Source organism: Pristiophorus japonicus, chromosome 12, assembly GCF_044704955.1.
Source record: "Pristiophorus japonicus isolate sPriJap1 chromosome 12, sPriJap1.hap1, whole genome shotgun sequence".
NCBI classification, from domain to species: Eukaryota; Metazoa; Chordata; class Chondrichthyes; family Pristiophoridae; genus Pristiophorus; species Pristiophorus japonicus.
This window is the reverse complement of record NC_091988.1, coordinates 176,363,144-176,373,093: the sequence shown is the minus strand read 5'-3', so window position 1 is coordinate 176,373,093 and position 9,950 is coordinate 176,363,144. Positions and strand designations below refer to the sequence as shown.

The window sequence follows — 9,950 nt, the reverse complement described above, 5'->3', positions numbered from 1 at the left end:
GAAGATGCAGTCATGTGTGACTGCTCAGCCAATCAGGTAAGTATTTCACAGGTTCCCTTTAATAGCACTGAGAATCACGTAACTACGAGTTCTCAGTGCTATTAATGGGAACAAAAGCAATCACACAAAATAATAAAAAATAAAAAACAGACCATACATATTTAAAATTAATTGAAATTAAAGTTATCATGTCATAAAAATAAAATATTTTCCCGATTTTTAAAAAAGTTTTTAAAATTATGGTTAAAAATAAACTTACCATAGTGGGGAGGGTTTTTAACAATTAACTATGTGTTTTTAATTTTATTTTACAATCTTTTTGACTGTTTTAAAACACTTGCGCCTGTAAAAGTAGGTTTTGAGCCTGCTCTTGCAGGTGCAAGATTTTTGAGGACATTTGCCGGGCAAGATATGGGTAAATAGCCCAATCTTGCCCATAAAAATGTCCATGCTCCCGATCTGGCTACGATCTGCGCGCTGAAAATGGGCTTTTCCGATGCCTTCCCGGGTCCGTAGAAACTTCGTACAGGCCCGGGACATCGGAAATTCTGCCCCAATGTCTTTCTCGGTATATAGCGCCAAATCAGTGCTGTCTCGTTGGCATTATAGATTTGCTCAGCCGAAAGGTTTTCATCAGCAATTAATTTAACAAACTCGTCTTTAGAACTTCCAGCTGCCTCATGATCTGCTGAGGCTTTTTCACCACACACGTTCTTGGAATTCCGGATACGGGACGTCGTACCTGTAGCATATTCCGATTTAGTTGTGAGTATTTAGAACCATATTTCCATTGTGTTGTATTTGGTACCATATTCTGATTGTGCTGTCTTTAGTAACATATTCTGATTCTGTTGTAACTATTTGACATTATGTTTTCATTCTGTTCTGGATAATTGGTGTCATTTTCTGATTCTGTTATGTGTATTTGGTTCTGATGAAAGATCATCGATCTGAAACGTTTGTTTCTCTCTCCAAAGATGCTGCTTGACCTGCTGAGTATTTCCAGTATTTTGTTTTTATTTTGGATTTCCAGAATCCACAGTATCTTGCTTTTGTATGTGTATTTGGTGTTTTGTTCTAATTCCATTTTGGGCAGTTATACGGTACTATAATTGTGTTCTGGCTATTTTCTACTATCATCGAATTTTGTTGTGGGAGATCGGTTCAATGTTTTGATTCTGCTCTGGTTATTTAGTACCATATTCTAATTCTTTTCTCGGTATTTCGTACTATGCTGTAACCCTTCGGCTTCTTCGGCAGCAACTCCCAAACCCGTGATCTCTACCACCTAGAAGTACAAGGGTAGCAGGCGCATGGGAGCACCATCACCTGCAAGTTCCCCTCCAAGTCACACACCGCCCTGATTTAGAAGTATACCGCCGTACCTTCATCGTCGCTGGGTCAAAATCCTGGAACTCTCTCCCTAACAGCACTGTGGGAGTACTGTTAAGTTCAGAATAACTCCACTTCGCTTCTCGGCCTTTTGGCTAAGATCTGCATAACTAACCTGACCAGCCACCATGACCTCCGGGTGGTTTCTCCCTGGTCAGGAAGGTATATGCTTACATTTTTGTAAACAGGAGGTGGGTGGGATGGCTTGACCCATCCACCTCCACGGAGGTGTGTGGGGGACCTGACCCATCCACCTCCATGGCACGAACCTGGTATTGCAGTACTTCCAGGAACGGTGCAGTGGCTCTAGGCCTTTTGGCTAAGAGCATTGGCGCAGAGTGATCCTTGACTGGTGCAGGGTGACCTCTGGCGTTTGTGACTTGACAAAGAATTGGAAACGATTGGCTACGAATTTATTTAAAAAAAATAAAAAATAACTCCACTTCGCTTCTCGGCCTTTTGGCTAAGATCATGCGTAACTGACCTTTCAGGGGAGTAACCACCATAACCCCAAGGTGGTTCTCCCTGGATCAGGAAGGTATATGCTTGCTTTTTTGGAAATAGGAGGTGGGTGGGGTGGCTTGACCCATCCACCTCCATGGCACGAACCTGGTATTGCAGTACTTCCAGGAACGGTGCAGTGGCTCTAGGCCTTTTGGCTAAGAGCATTGGCGCAGAGTGATCCTTGAATGGGCCCAAGGTGACCTCTGGCGTTTGTGATTTGACAAAGAATTGGAACGATTGGCTACGAATTTCAAAAAAAAAAATAAAATAAAAAATAACTCCACGAGACTGTGTTATAGGCTCAAACCATTGTGACCTTGATCTCGTTAATATAACTCCAAAGTGAGGCAGCAGCATGGTGGACTGCCTTTTATACCTGCTTGCTCCAGGGTGCACAGGTGACCCATAGGTCTCCCACAGGTGTGCCCCCTAGAGGCAAGTCTTATACATACGTGAGGTTTGCATGCAAAACATCACTCCCCCGCAAAGTCTTATGTACAAGTTATTTACAGATTGAGGTGATCTGGCACTCTGCGTTCCCGGGTCGATCGTCTGAGTTGAAGTCGTGGCATGGGTGAGTTGGTTGGATCATTGCTGCATGGCAGCATGGCTGGTCTGATGGGACTGTCAGGCATGGTGGGTTCATCCTCGTGGTTGACAGTGAGGTCGATTGGTTGTTGGGTGTGTGTTGGTGGATCATAGATGGTAAGGTCTTCTTCAAACTGTTCTTGGTTGTCCGTGAATCGCAGTTTGGTCTGATTCAAGTGCTTTCTGCACCTTTGCCCATTCAACAATTTAACAACAAACACTCTATTCCCCTCCTTGACTAAGACAGTGCCAGCAATCCATTTGGGACCGTGACCATAATTTAGAACAAACACCGGATTAACCTCAATGTCACGCAATACCGCCGCGCGATCGTGGTACACGTTATGCCAGTGCTGCCGTGTTTCTACATGATCATTGAGATCCGGGTGGACTAAGGAGAGCCTGGTTTTGAGTGCTCTCTTCATTAACAATTCTGCAGGGGGAACCCCGGTGAGCGAGTGGGGGCGTGTCTGGTAGCTGAGCAGGACCCGAGATAACCGGGTCTGCAAGGAGCTGTCCGTTACGCGTTTCAAGCTCTGCTTGATCATTTGGACTGCCCGTTCCGCTTGACCGTTGGATGCAGGCTTAAATGGGGCAGACCTAACATGCTTAATGCCATTGCAGGTCATGAACTCATTGAATTCCAAGCTGGTGAAACATGGTCCATTGTCACTAACAAGGACGTCGGGCAAACCATGGGTGGCGAACATGTCCCTGAGGCTTTCAATGGTGACAGTGGACATACACGATTATACATTCAATCCATTTAGAATAAGCGGCCACTGCTACTAGAAACATCTTACCCAGAAAAGGCCAGTAAAGTCGATGTGGACTCTGGACCACGGTTTAGAGGGCCATGACCAGAGGCTCAGAGGGGCCTCCCAGGGTTCAACTGTGAGCAAGTGTTGCATTGGTATACGCATGACTTCAATACGGAGTCAATGCCGGGCCACCAAACGTGCTATCTGGCGATAGCCTTCATCATGACTATGCCTGGGTGGGTACTGTGTAGGTCTGATATAAATGTTTCCCTGTCTTTTTTTGGCAAAACTACGTGATTCCCCCAGAGGAGACAATCGATTGGATGGATAATTCATCCTTATGTCGGTGAAATGGCTTAATTTCTTCTTGCATTTCCCCGGGAACCGCCGACTCGCTCCCATTGAGGATGCAGCTTTTTACTAGTGATAGCACAGAGTCTTGGCTAGTCCAGGTCCTGATCTGGCGAGCTGTGACAGGGGCCGCTCACTCTCAAAAGCATCCATTACCAGAAGCAAGTCTGCGGGTTGCATCATTTCCACCCCGGTGGTGGGCAATAGCAGCCGACTGAGGGTATCAGCGCAGTTCTCTGTGCCTGGTCTGTGGCGGGTTACATAGTCATATGCAGACAATGCTAGTGCCCATCTTTGGATACGGGACGAAGCATTGGTGTTGATACTTTTGCTTTCTGAGAGCAGTGAAGTAAGCGGTTTGTGGTCAGTTTCGAGCTTGAACCAGAGACCAAATAGATATTGGTGCATTTTCTTAACCCCATATACACATGCCAATGCTTCTTTCTCAACCAAAACGGAAGGCTCTTTCAACCTTGGATAAACTTCTGGATGTATATGCAACCAGCTGCAGTTTGCCTGACATATTTGCTTGCTGTAACACACAACTGACTCCGTACGATGACGCATCACAAGCGAGTACTAAACGTTTACATGGGTCATACAATACAAGTAACTTGTTAGCGCATAGCAGGTTTCTGGCCTTATGAAAGGTTGTCTCGAGATTTATCCCAAACCCAGTTGTGACCCTTGCGTAGCAGTAGATGCAAGGGTTCCAGCAAAGTGCTCAACCCCCCGGTAGAAAGTGACCAAAATAGTTGAGGAGTCCCTCAATGAACGCAGCTCCATGGTCTGGGTGCATTCTTGATGGCCTCCGTCTTGGAGTCCGTGGGTCTGATGCCATCAGCCGCAATCATTCTCCCCAGAAATTCGACCTCTGGTGCCAGGAAAACACACTTGGAGCATTTCAGCCTGAGTCCCACTCTGTCCAGTCGCTTTAGAACCTCTTCCAGCTTGTGCAGGTATTCGGTGGTGTTGCGACCAATCTTGGATGTCGTCTTGGAACACCACGGTTCATGGAACCGATTTAAGCAGACTCTCCATGTTCCTCTGGAATATGGCCGCAGCTGAGCGAATCCCAAAGGGGCATCTGTGGTACACATACAGTCCTTTGTGCGTGTTGATGCACATCAATTTCTTTGACGGTTCAGCCAGCTCCTGTGTCATGTAAGCAGAGATTAGGTCTAGCATGGTGAATGACTTTCCCCCTGCTAGCGTTGCGAATAAGTCTTCCACTTTGGGTAGTGGGTACTGGTCCTGTAATGAGACTCGGTTGATCGTTACCTTGTAGTCCCCGCAGATTCTAACAGAGCCATCGCTCTTTAGCACCGGCATGATTGGACTGGCTCATTCGTTGAACTCGACTGGCGATATGATTCGCTCTCGTTGAAGTCTGTCCAGCTCGATCTCGACTTTCTCTCACATCATATATGGGACTGGTCGAGCCGTGTGATGAACGGGCCATGCCCCAGGAACAAGATGGATCTGCACCTTGGCGCCTGTGAAATTGCCGATGCCTGGCTCGAATAACGCTGGGAATTTATTTAGCACCTGGGAGCACAGGGCAGCATCCACCGAAGACAGTGCTTTGATGTCGTCCCATATAAAATTCTGACGGGATTGGACAGGTTAGATGTAGGAGGAATGTTCCTGATGTTCGGGAAGTCCAGAACCAGGGGTCACAGTCTAAGGATAAGGGGTAATCCATATAGGACCGAGATGAGGAGAAACTTTTTCACCCAGAGAGTGGTGAACCTGTGGAATTCTCTACCACAGAAACTTGTTGAGTCCAGTTCGTTGGATATATTCAAGAGGGAGTTAGATGTGATCCTTACAGCTAAGGGGATCAGGAGATATGGAGAGGAGGTGGGAGTGGGGTACTGAAGTTGCATGATCAGCCATGATCATATTGAATGGCAGTGCAAGCTTGAAGGGCCGAATGGCCTGCTCCTGCATCTATTTTCTATGATTCTATGTTTCCTAGCCAGCTTCTGCCGAACAGCATTGGGCCATCGCCTGGTACAATCCATATTGGTAAATCATGCATCATTCCGCCGTGCGATATTTTCACTGCCGCATTGCCGATACCAGGTATGAGTTCTTTGGTGTAAGTGCGCAGCGTTGTGTGAATCGGGCTCAGTTTTTGGCCTCTATGCCTTGTTGCCCCACAGTTTCTCAAAAGCCTTCTGACTCATGATTGATTGACTTGTCCCATTGTCCCTGACAACTACATGTGCGGAAAGTGTGTCCAGCTGCAGCTCCTGACAGACCGCATTGCGGCACTGGAGCTGTGCATGGATTCACTTGGGAGCATCTGCAATGCTGAGGATGTTGTGAATAGCATGTTTAGTGAGTTGGTCACACCACAGGCAAAGGTTACTCAGGCAGATAGGGAACGGGTGACCATTAGGCAGAGCAGTGGAAGGAAGGTAGTGCAGGGATCCCCTGCGGTCATCCCCCTGCAAAACAGATACACCGTTTTGGGTACTGTTGGGGGGGGGGATGACTCATCAGGGGAGGGCAGCAGCAGCAGCCAAGTTCATGACACCATGGGTGGCTCTGCTGCACAGGAGGGCAAGAAAAAGAGTGGGAGAGCTATAGTGGTAGAGGATTCTATTGTAAGGGGAATAGATAGACGTTTCTGCGGCCGCTATCGAGACTCTAGAATGGTATGTTGTCTCCCTGGTGCAAGTGTCAAGGATAGCTCAGTGTGGCTGCAGGATATTTTGGAGGGGGAGGGTGTACAGCCAGTTGTCGTGGTGCATATTGGTACCAACGATATAGGTAAAAAATGGGATGAGGTCCTACAAGCTGAATTTAGGGAGCTAGGAGTTAAATTTAAAAGCAGGACCTCAAAGGTAGTAATCTCAGGATTGCTACCAGTGCCCCGTGCTAGTCGGAGTAGAAATAGCAGGATAGCTAAGATGAATACGTGGCTTGAGGAGTGGTTCAGGAGGGAGGGATTCAAATTCCTGGGGCATTGGAACCGGCTCTGGGGAGGTGCGACCAGAAAAAATGTCCTGGGGGGAGTGTTTGCTAGTGCTGTTGGGAAGGGGTTAAATTAATATGGTGGGGGATAGGAACCTATGCAGGGAGACAGAGGGAAGTAAAATGGGGGCAGAAGCAAAAGATAGACAGAAGAAAAGTAAAAGTGGAGGGCAGAGAAACACAAGGCAAAAATCAAAAAGGGCCACATTACAGCAAAAGTCTAAAGGGACAAAGTGTGTTAAAAAAAGACAAGCCTGAAGGCTCTGTGCCTGAATGCGAGGACTTTTCGTAATAAGGTGAACGAATTAACTGCGCAGGCAGCTATTAACGAATATGATGTAATTGGCATTACGGAGACATGGCTCCAGGGTGACCACAGCTGGGATCTCAACATCCAGGGGTATTCAACAGTCAGGAAGGATAGACACAAAGGAAAAGGAGGTGGGGTAGCATTGCTGGTTAAAGAGGAAATTAATGCAATAGTAAGGAAGGACATTAGCTTGAATGATGTGGAATCTGTATGTGTACAGACCACCAAACAGTAGTAGTGAGGTTGGGGACAGCATCAAACAAGAAATTAGGGATGCGTGCAATAAAGGTACAGCAGTTATCATGGGCGACTTTAATCTACATATAAATTGGGCTAACCAAACTGGTAGCAATATGGTGGAGGAGGATTTCCTGGAGTGTATTAGGGATGGTTTTCTCGACCAATATGTCAAGGAACCAACTAGAGGGCTGGCCATCCTAGACTGGGTGATGTGCAATGAGAAAGGACTAATTAGCAATCTTGTTGTGCGAAGCTCCTTGGGGATGAGTGACCATAATATGATAGAATTCTTTATTAAGGTGGACAGTGACACAGTTAATTCAGAGGCTAGGGTCCAAAACTTATGGAAAGGTAACTTCGATGGTATGAGATGTGAATTGGCTAGAATAGACTGGCGAATGATACTTAAAGGGTTGACGGTGGATAGGCAATGGAAGACATTTAAATATCACATGGATGAACTTCAACAATTATACATCCCTGTCTGGAGTAAAAATAAAACGGGGAAGGTGGCTCAACCGTGGCAAACAAGAGAAATTAGGGATAGTGTTAAATCCAAGGAAGAGGCATATAAATTGGCCAGTAAAAGCAGCAAACCTGAGGAGTGGGATAAATTTAGAATCCAGCAGAGGAGGACAAAGGGTTTAATTAGGAGGGGGAAAATAGAATATGAGAGAAAGCTTGCAAAACTGACTGCAAAAGCTTCTATAGATATGTGAAGAGAAAGAGATTAGTGAAGACAAACATAGGTCCCTTGCAGTCAGAATCAGGTGAATTTATAATGGGGAACAGAGAAATGGCAGACCAATTGAACAAATACTTTGGTTCTATCTTCATGAAAGAAGACACGAGTAATCTCCCAGAAATACGAGGGGACCGAGGCTCTAACGAGAAGGAGGAATTGAAGGAAATCCTTATTAGTCAGGAAATTGTGTTAGGGAAATTGATGGGATTGAAGACCGATAAATCCCCAGGGCCTGATAGTCTGCTTCCCAGAGTACTTGAGGAAGTGGGCCTAGAAATAGTGGATGCATTGGTGATCATTTTCCAACAGTCTATCAATTCTGGATCAGTTCCTATGCACTGAAGGGTAGCTAACGTAACACCACTTTAAAAAAAAGGAGGGAGAAAGAAAACGGGGAATTATAGACCGGTTAGTAGTGAGGAAAATGTTGGAATCAATTATTAAAGATGAAATAGCAGAGCATTTGGAAAGCAGTGACAGGATTGGTCCAAGTCAGCATGGATTTATGAAAGGGAAATCATGCTTGACAAATCTTCTAGAATTTTTTGAGGATGTAACTAGTAGAGTGGGCAAGGGAGAGCCAGTGGATGTGGTGTATTTGGACTTTCAAAAGGCTTTTGACAAAGTCCCACACGAGATTGTTGTGCAAAATTACATTCAGCTGGGTGGCTGTGTGAGCTGTGAGGAGGATACTAAGAGGCTACAGGGTGACTTGGACAGGTTAGGTGAGTGGGCAAATGGATGGCAGATGCAGTATAATGTGAGGTTATCCACTTTGATGGCAAAAACATCAAGGCAGAATATTATCTGAATGGTGGCAGATTAGGAAAAGGGGAGGTGCAATGAGACCTGGGTGTCATGGTACATCAGTCATTGAAAGTTGGCATGCAGGTACAGCAGGCGGTGAAGAAGGCAAATGGCATATTGGCCTTCATAGCTAGGGGATTTGAGTATAGGAGCAGGGAGGTCTTACTGAAGTTGTACAGGGCCTTGGTGAGGCCTCACCTGGAATATTGTGTTCAGTTTTGGTCTCCGAATCTGAGGAAGGGCGTTCTTGCTGTTGAAGGAGTGCAGCGAAGCTTCACCAGACTGATTCCCGGGATGGCAGGACTGACATACGAGGAGAGACTGGATCGACTGGGCCTGTATTCACTGGAGTTTAGAAGAATGAGAGGGGATCTCATAGAAACATATAAAATTCTGACGGGACTGGACAGGTTAGATGTAGGAAGAATGTTCCCGATGTTGGGGAAGTCCAGAACCAGGGGTTATAGTCTAAGGATAAGAGGGAAGCCATTTAGGACCGAGATGAGGAGAAACTTCTTCACTCAGAGAATTGTGACCCTGTGGAATTCTCTACCGCAGAGAGTTGTTGATGCCAATTCGTTAGATATATTCAAGATGGCGTTAGATATGGCCCTTAAGGCTAAAGGGATGAAGGGGTATGGAGAGAAAGCAGGAAAGGGATACTGAGGTGAATGATCAGCCATGATCTTATTGAATGGTGGTGCAGGCTCGAAGGGCCGAATGGCCTATTCCTGTACCTATTTTCTATGTGTCCAATTCCATGGAGACTGGAATGCCGTTAAGTTTAACTTTTAACATTATCAGAGGGCTTTTGGTGCTGAAGGTGTGTACACCATACACTTCCTCTTCATCCTCAGGTTGAGTTGCCTCTTCTGCTCATTCAGCATGATCCGCGCTGGATCGGTCGTCCTCTGTTGACTCTGCCACGTGGTGAGTCAGAGGTCACTTGCACATTTGCTGGAAGTGCCCCATTGTTCCACAGCCCTTGCACACATAGGACTTGAATCGACATTGATGGGCTCTATGACTGCCCCGCAGCGCTAACATGGTGTTAATGGATTCCCATTTGCACTCCACAACGGCCTTTGAGTCACCCTAGGCCTGGCCTCTGCGGTCGTGTGGGCCCTACCGTGTACAGTTCTGCCTGCTGAAGACATTATTTTATGCACATTACTTGCTGGTGAACTTCGATGCTGTGAAGATATCTGTTTCATTTTTTCGCTCGTAGATATGAAAGCCTGGGCTATCGTGATGGCCTTGCTCAGAT

At 46.2% G+C, this 9,950-nt stretch overlaps 2 pseudogenes; both read left to right on the top strand.

The window, feature by feature from the left end:
* The first annotated feature begins 1,467 nt into the window (after positions 1-1,467).
* LOC139277803 (U2 spliceosomal RNA) lies at positions 1,468-1,698 on the top strand (annotated as a pseudogene).
* Positions 1,699-1,835: 137 nt separating this feature from the next.
* Positions 1,836-2,038, top strand: LOC139277723 (U2 spliceosomal RNA; annotated as a pseudogene).
* Positions 2,039-9,950: the final 7,912 nt, after the last annotated feature.